Here is a 9503-nt window from a genome sequence, read left to right as displayed (position 1 = left end):
TTCCCCAAAACAAAAAAAAAGAAATAAAAAAAAAAAAAAAAAAAAAAAAAAAAAAAAAAAAAAAAAACGGGTTACCAACAGATCTGTTAAAAGTCTTAAGTACAGAAGGAACCTTACAGGGGTGGCCCTTCCAGAAGCCATACGGTTGTTAAATGAAAATCCAAGTATGAGGGCTGGGTTGCCTCCCTATGAGTAGTTGGTCAAGGGTACTCCAAAGGTTCCCAAAACTATAAAAGTGATTGCTACTAATGTTGGTTGTACAACTGAGGTGGATGGTAAGACTCTACTGCTGAAGACACCACATGATGTGAGCACAGGAGAGGGAGAACTCAAGCTCAGGCTAATCTGGAACCTCCTTGCCACTGGTTGGGTAGCTTCCTTAGTGCCAGAAGGTGCTATGCAAATGGTTGAGGGAGAATTTCCCTCTATCATCCTATTCAACAAGGGAAACCTGCTTGCTGCACTACCAACATGTGAAGTGAGATATTCTTGCTGGTGCATTCCTGGCCCGTCTAGTGTATGTACAACCAGCTAATTTTTTATTGGACTTAATGCCTGCTCTTATGGATGGAGCACACATCTGATATTGTAGACCAGGCCAACCCCCTGTGCAGGAGAGGTTATAGTACCCAGTGGAGAAGCCACTGCAATTGTTTTGTTAGATGGATATGATGCACCTACTAAAGTATCATCCAGGCATTTGTGTTTATGCCCATAGGTTATTATAGTAGTCACTGTTTACATGTGCTTGCCTCTTGCTGTTTGTGTTTTTATGGTAGGTGGAATATCACTAAAATGAGCCATCAGCCCATGACAAACAGATGATGCAGAGACCTGAAAGTCCAGTGCTCTGCCACAATAGGAGGAAGATTGTCCCACACCTACCACCCCCTCAAAGGCTCAGGGAATTTCATGGAAGAGGTAGGCAGAAAGTTTGTAAGAGCCAGAAGAGGGGGTGGAGTGTAGCCTGAAGTTCCTCAACCACTATGATGCATGCTGTAGTCCCACATCCTTCCCACACTCTGTGGAAGGAGTCAAGCAGACTGAAGCCCATTACCTGTCCCACCCAATCAGTTGACCTTAGCTGAGTAAAGGGGACAGGTGAAGGATATATAAGCCAAGAAGGCATGTATCTTGCCATTTTGTGTGGCTGTTAGGAAGCCACAGTATTAATGTTTGGGTGTGGACATTCTGGACATTTGAGCACAAATGCAGTTGGGGACACCCACTCTTCTGTAAGTAAAGCAGCATCCAAGCTCATTTAGCAAGTCCAATTAACTCTTTAGGATATTCCAAATGGTGTTTTTTGTCTTGTTTTTGTTTTTCTGTTTTTTTTTTTTCTTTTTGAGAATTATTACCTCAGGTTGTTGTAAGAACAGTGTGGGGAGGGAACCAGACACCAGGTGCAAGTTCTAGCAGTGAATTTGACTTTACACAGTTAAGGCAGCCAAGTTATGCTCTGGAATAGAGGCTTTAATTGTCAGGCAAAATAGAACCATTAGAGAGAAATTCTAATTTGTACTTGAATTTAATAAAGAGTACCCTCAGGAGAAGACCAGGCCCAGCTAAGATTCTAATTTGTGAAAAGAAGAGGCCTAAAGCATTTTCTGTACCTAGAAAACCTCAGCATCAAACATTTGCTGCTATTATGGATGGGGGAGGGGAAGGGCCCATCCAAAATAGCAGCCAACTCTGCAATGTCAGTGTGATTCATTTGGTGCTGGCTTTCGATGCATGAATGTTGTCAGAGTGAGGAGGTCATGTTACTGTGCAGAGACCTGGGGGGGGGCGGGAATTAGCATCAGCCAAATTTTCTTACCTTGCCAGTGACTACCCCCTCAGATTCAGAATTTTGGAGTGCAGTACCTAGCTGATACATAGTAGGGTTTAAACACACACACACACACACACACACACACACACACACACACACACGCACACGCACACACACAAAACATCTGCATTTTAGTTAAGTGATTATAATGTTAACATTTTAAAACTTATCTAGTTTTTCCTTTGGTGTCTCCTTTAGATGACCGTAGTGTTTGTAAAACTTAAGCTAGTTCCTGTTGAGCAAGCAAGGAGACTTACAGAAGCATAAAGATAAGCATTTACTTCAGCCTCTTGACTGCCATACCATTGTGTGTGGTCAGCTGTCTCTTGGAACCCAGCTTCTAAGGAGGAGGTGAGGGGACATCCTGGAATCAATTTAGTCAAAGGTTATTCCTGCCTTATCCAGGGAGACAAAATGGAGTGGCAGTAACAAGATAGAGTTTCATGCTGCCATAGTCTTCAATGTTTCCTCTCTCATTTCAAAAGGCTTCTGAGGCTAGGCAGCATCTAGCAGGGGAATACCTGCATTAAAAAAAAAATGAGACTCTGAAAGTCCAGTCCAAACCAATCCAAGACTCTGAAAGTCCAATCCAAACCAATCCAAGAGGCCATGAGATGCTATTGCAGAAGCTCTGAAGGTCAAGTTTGATTGGAAATGGAAACTCCAAAACATTGGAGATGGCAGAGCTGCGAGACATCTGCCAAGGAGATCTGTAATACAAGGATGGTTAGTACCCAAGAAAGAAATATATATTGCAAAAAAGCAAAACTGGAGGGACTGAGCCACCTAACCTTTTTAAATTAATGTTCCAGACATTGGTCATGGCCCTGTAGGAGTTTGTGTTTTCCCTTTCAGTATCTAATCTTATTTTGGTGTGGTATTTCCTCACTATGTCCTCATATTTTGCTTTTGGAATGACAATGTTTATTCCGCACCTTTGCAGGCATGAAGGATGTAATTTGTTTTGGGTTTTGTGGGGCATTACAGTTAAGAGACTGCCTTGAGTCTCAGAAGAGTGTTTGGACTTTGGACTTTATTATTTCTGGTTTTGCTTTGTTTGTTTGTTTTATGTTGGTTTGTTTTTGTTGAGGGTTTTCCTGTTACCCCAGGTGACCTGAATCATTCAATGTTGACCCAGGATCCCCTTGATTTACCTATCTGTGCCTGTCAAGAGCTGGGTTTAAAGACACGTGTGACAAACCCAGCCTACTCTGAATAATGGGGTCTTTTGAAATTGTACTAAACTCAACTTGAAGCATGATAAGCTCATGTACCTATAGGGACTGGAATGTGGCCAAATGAGTGAGAATGGTCTCCATGGGCTCCAAGAATTTTAACACTTGCTCAAGTTGGTGGTGGTCTTTGTAGACATTTAGGAGGTGTGGCCTTGAAGAGGTGACCACTCAGCTTTCTCTCTAGCCACCTCCCCTGCCATGTATCCCTGCCCTGAAGGGCTCTTACTCATCTGGAACTGTATGCCAAATAAATCCTTCCTCCTATAAGTTGTATTAGTCATGGTGATTTAATCACAACAGAAACAACTAATATAGTGGTAAATATCTATAGTAAAGAAAAAGATTGTTTTTATAACAGAATTCCCAAAGAAGCTAGAAAAAAACTAGAGCAATTAAGAACAAAAGAAAGAAAAGGATGGTCATAAGAAATCAGTGAATATGAGTTTTTTAAAAATATCAACAAAATTTTTGAACTTTTAGTTAACCAGCTGGAGAAAAAAAGAGACTTTTCAGTATACCAAAGTAAAAATCAAAGAGGCTAACCTGATTAAAAAACAAACAGGAAATCTGAGCTAATTCTGTAACTATTTTTACCTACAGAAACTAGGAGGACAGTTCAATCAATAAAGAGGTTGTTGTACAAACACGTGTACCTGAGTTTAACTGCAACCAACCATCAGAAAAAAAGCCAATGAAGTTGGGTACACTTGTGCTGAGGAGGCAGAGACAGGACCATCCCTGGGAATTGTTGGCCAGGTAACTGAGCAGAATCAGTTCGGTGAGAGATCTTATCTCAGAAAAAGAGTGGAAAGCAATAAATAAAAATAATCTACATTGACCTCTGGCCTCCATGCATACACAAATATACATGGATGCATACATTCACAGACACACACACACCTGTGTATTTATGTGCACAAACACAAACACATTCATGTATGCACCACACATACATCCATATGCAGAAACAGCATGTACAACACACTCCCACACAGATGGATAAATATATCCCTAAAATTTAGATAACCAAAATAAAAGTGAAAAATGTTAGAAACAGAAACCACTCTATGTATCTGACAAATAAATAACAGTTCTGAACAGACCCACTGTTTAATTGCTACAAGGCAAAACTCACCATTGTTAATTCTGCAAAATTTTTACCACAATATCATATCTGAAGCCAACCCAACTGTGTATAATTTTCAAACACTGGCATTTGAGAAAGAAAATCTGATGAACACATATGCAAAAGAAATACTATATTAAGAACATTTTAGGGACATTGGCATTGTTAGTCCTAACATTTATATGAGACTAGTTTATCATAAAGGAATATGAAGATATGCTCAAATACATATAAAACAACTGATTGTTTTAGTCACACATATCTTTTCCTATGATCAATATGTATAAGTATTGTTTATAAAATAAAATAGGAAGAAATATATTGCACAACAAAATCAGTGAAAAAAATCTAAAGCTAAACTTTACGGATAATCTATTTTGAGGAAGCTATTTCTTGTAGAAGTAAAACATTGTTTATCACAGAAAAGCTCCAGTTCAATGTTCAAGCACCAGTTGAGGAAGTTATGAATAAATAAAGCATCACTATCTATCAACATGCATTTCATTTAAGGAAGAAGTTTCTGAAATCTAAAAATCTCTTTGTTCCAAGCCTTTCAAAGAAGTCATAGAAGTTAAAGGATAGACTAACAATAATTCTTGCTTTATTGTTTTTAAAATCAGGAATACATTTATTTTTCTTTATATTTTTTCTGTTCAGAACAGTTAGAAATATGTGGATACATGCTGGGTTTGGCAGAGTATGTGAAGAGTGTCATTTCTGTACTATTCCATCAAATGGAGAAGAAAGGATTCATAGTTTCATTCATGGAAAAAAAGAGAAAGCTTTCTTCATAGTAAGAATCAACAAAATCACACTGCTATTATTAAATGTTGAATTGATGACAATCTTCAAGTGTCAGTAAACAGACGGAGGAGTCATCCACAGCTCTGTTAGATGTAAGGGTTCCGAAGGTAATCCATAACTGTGCCTAAGGTTATAACTTCTTCCCTTATGATTTTTTTCCCTTTTTTATTATGTTTGGACATTGACTGAATTTTCAACAAAGGTCAAAGTATAAGTTTAGTGCTGGAAGGCATGCTTTTTAGAGTCCAAAGGAACTGTCAGAAAAAATAAAGGATCTCTCCTAATGAGTTCACCTCTACCTTAGGTTCTTCAGGCCTTAGACATTAAAACTAAAGATAAACTCCCTACTTAGGAAGACAGAATTATTTCTTTCTCTTTTTATTATAATATAATAATTGATTAACATTGTACAGTATTCATTGCATAAATCATGAATTGAAGAATTTTTGTTTTACATTCATCAGATATTTTTTCTACTTCTCTTTATAAACACAATACATTATGGGGTTGGAGAGATGGCTCAGCAGTTAAAAACACTGAATGCTCTTGCGGAGGACCTGGGTTCTATTCCCAGCACCCACATGGCAGCTGCAAACTGTCCTTAACTCCAGTTCCAGGGGAATCCAAAGCCCTCTTCTGACCTCAGCAGCATTGCATGACATGGATGTACTCACATACATGCTTGCAATACACTCATACACATGAAATAAAAATAATAAATAAATCTTTTTTATAAAACAGTACATTATAATAAAATTCACACAAATTTACCATTTGTTGTGAGACTTTACTTCCTGAGGACTATATATGTGCTATGTACCTTTTCTGCAACTTTCCTCACATATAAGCATGAAAACCGTCCAAAACTTTAACAAGGGGTCTGACCCCCTTTATCCATGGATCAGCCTGGCTAGCCTCAATTTAAACTTCTCCTCACCTAAGGAGGGGGGGGGGAGCAATAAACAACAACAACAACAACAAATACATTATAGTGTGGCTCTCTATTTGCTCTCCAAGTAAGATAAAGCCATATGTTTTATAAGACCAGGAGAGTGCAATTTAATTTCAGTGTCAGGGTTATTACATTCCCTTTCCAAGAAAGAAGCAATGGTAAGCCAGGCCTGGTGGCATGCTCTTCCTAGCACTTGGGAGGGAAGGAAAGGTGTATCTCTATGATTTCAAGGCCAGCCTGGATTACATAGTGAGCTCCAGACCAACAAGTGTAAAGGGAGACTTTGTCTCAAAAAAGAAAAAGAAAAAAGAAAATAAAGAGGCAATAGTGCAAAATATAACAGAAAAGATGCAAAGTATAGGTGCTAAACTGACAATGAACTTGTCAATTTAAACATACTCTCCCCTCTTAACATCATCACAGAATGGACAGGTGGGACTTTGTCTATCCTTTATTTTTTGTATGCTATTCTGTCTTTAATATTAAATTTACTTTCACCTAGGACAAACAATGTGAATATCAACACATGGAGTGGGAAAGTTCTGATGTCTATATTCAGATCCCAGCTCTAGATGAAACTGGATTTTAATGAGTTACCTGGAAAGTAGGAAACATAGAGGAAAGGTATACTTTAGAAAATGAGGCCACAGACTTGATAATTGAGTTAGCTCATTCAAGTTCATCAGCTGAGGTTAAAAAGGTGATTACACTTATTGAGAGTTATTCTGTGGACTATGAGTGAAAAGAAGGTAAGAAAAGCTGGTGGAATAGGTACCCAACACTAACCTTATTGCCTAGAAAAGTTGCATACTGATTTTAACATAGATTGTCAAGATTACATCCCAAAAACATAATGCCACTAGCATAGGGAAAGAAAGAAGGACAAATCCAATAGCAGCAAGGGTACAGTCCATAAAATAATCCATATTACCCAAACTTCTGAATAGGAGGAAATATCATGAAATTGTAATCAATCGACACATGACAGTCTTGTTCAATAACACAGAAATTCCATATAAAACAAACATTATGAAATAATATATAATATACCATGTTGTTATGGTTTGTATTATATGATTTGATAACTCCTGGTATAGAAATCAGAGAACAAGAAGAGAACTTTCATGAAGAGAAAATCTAAAGGCATTGGATATGTTTCAAATACATCAAACACATCAACTATACCTTACCAACTACTGCATATTCCCATTGGGACATTTGATGGGATTTTCCCTATCAAACAACATGTTTCTAAACTATAATTTTTTCACAGTTATTGTCAACTCAGTTACTGGGAACTTCATTTTCTTTTTTTTTCTTTTTTAAAAATTTTATTTATTACTTTTTTAATTTTATGTGTATGAGTGTATTGTCTACATGTACATAAGTGCACCCATGTAGTACAATGCCCGTGGAGGACAGAAAATGCTGTTGGATCCCTTGGTATTGGAGTTAACGGACAGTTGTTAGCTGTCATGTGGGCTCTAAGATTCTAATTCGGGTCTTCCGCAAGAACAACCAGCGTTCTTAACCACTGAGTCATCTCTCCAGCCCTGATGGGAACTTCATTTTCAAATGCTAAACCCCAAACTCCAAATTTTTCTATGACTTCAGTAGATATCTAGCATGATTACATATGATGAAGAATAGTTTTTTTAAGTACTTTATTGTCATTTTTTTCGCATATATGTTGAGTTGAACTCAGGGCCTCAGTCATGCTAGGCAGACACTTCTCCACTGAGATATAACCTCATATATAGTTATTTTTAACAATATACTTTATAATCACTTAATGAAACATATCTCAATGAGATGACAGCTGTGTACAACAAGATCTATGAATCTTTTAAATGTGTTGAATGAAAAATATCCAGTCTCTAGACCACATATAGTATGGTGCCATTTCTATCAAATTCATGAATGAAGAAAACTGAAAAAATAGGTCACTTTTTATCTAAAAATGAATGGAAACTCCCATAAGACCTAGGATAAGAATTGCCTAATGGATAGGCCTACCTTACTTGAATGACTCCAGAAAGTCAAAATCTTAAAAATAACTGCCAGCAAAAAGTATATCCTATTTTATTCACAAATGAGTCTTCTGTAGATTATAATAATAAAAATAATGAGTGGAAGAAAAATAAATAAATGACGTGATCCAGGCCAGGAAAGACAAGGACAACATGCTCTGTCTCATATGTGGATCCTAGACTGTAGTTTTTGTTTATCTATGGTCATAGTAGGTAGAGATGAAACTAGAAAGGGTTCTATGAGATGGGAGAACAGTGAGGCTTTAAGAGAGTGAGTTTAGGAGGATAGCAGGTCACACGTAATTTCAAAACATGAGACAGAATTTCCAGGGCGAAAATGTTCAGTGAGCTACAAGAACAGGGATATGGAGTTAAAGAACAGGGGACAGAGGGGATGGACAACTGGAATTAAGATCCTATGACAATGCCATAAGGATACCTGTTACTTTGTGTGCTTATTTAGAAAAAAATAAAAGGCCTATGGCTGCCAATGAACCCCAGATTTAGCTGCCACCAGCACCCAGAAGTGTTGATCCACAGAACAAACAAATATATTCTCTAGAACTGTAAAGAATTTAGGTTTGTTATAAGAATCCCAACTATGACATTGTGTTACAGCCAATGGAAGTAAGGTCATTACTTTAGACATTGACTTGGTATGGAGCTCAATCTGGTTTCAATTAGTGCTTTTCCTGTCTCTGAATTTCAATTAGTGAACTATCTGTCTCATTCTCTAAAGAGGTGGGGTTACATGAGTGAGCCATCACACTGAACTACATATTTAAAGGGTATTACCTTTATAAATAAACCAACAACTTTAGCATTTGGCATAAAATGTTCTTGTTTGATTCTCAGACTTCTTTCTCTTAAACTCACACAATTTATCTACTAGTCTGATAACAATAAAAGTATTCACTATTAATAATTCAAGTGATTTTCCTTAGACATGTAAATTCGCCCAATATGAGTATCTACCCATTAATTATTTTTAAAGAAGAGTATATTTTGATTTTATTTATTAGAATTGCTGGGCATAGTGGTGCACGCATTTATTCCAAGCACTTGGGAGGCAGAAGCAGTTGGATCTCTGTGAGTTCAAGGCCAGCCTGGTCTACATAATGAGTTCCAGGACAGCTGGGGCTACAGGGAGACCCTGTCTCAAAAAGACAAAAAGAAAGAATATTATTTCTACCGATTATGTCATTTATCAATAGATTTAATTGAATGGTTCTCCTAGAAACGTTTTTAAAATCTTAATAGACTCAGTAATGCATCTGTTCAATGAACACATCACATTTAATTCTGCTATTTTTTTTATTTTTTACTTTTTTTTTTTAATTAAAAGAAGCATTTCATTACAACAGCATTAACTTACTCAATAACATTTTTCTGAGCTAGGGTACATCTCTTTCAAAATTGGCTGTACATTTTTAGGTTTACAGATGAATTGTTACGCTTGTACAATCTTTTACTCATTACGAACTCTATAAGACATCAAATTAAATGAGGTTTTAACGTTTTA

This window comes from Nannospalax galili, unplaced genomic scaffold, assembly GCF_000622305.1.
Source record: "Nannospalax galili isolate Female #2095 unplaced genomic scaffold, S.galili_v1.0 scaffold654, whole genome shotgun sequence".
In the NCBI taxonomy this organism is placed as follows: Eukaryota; Metazoa; Chordata; class Mammalia; order Rodentia; family Spalacidae; genus Nannospalax; species Nannospalax galili.
This window is presented reverse-complemented; position numbering follows the sequence as displayed.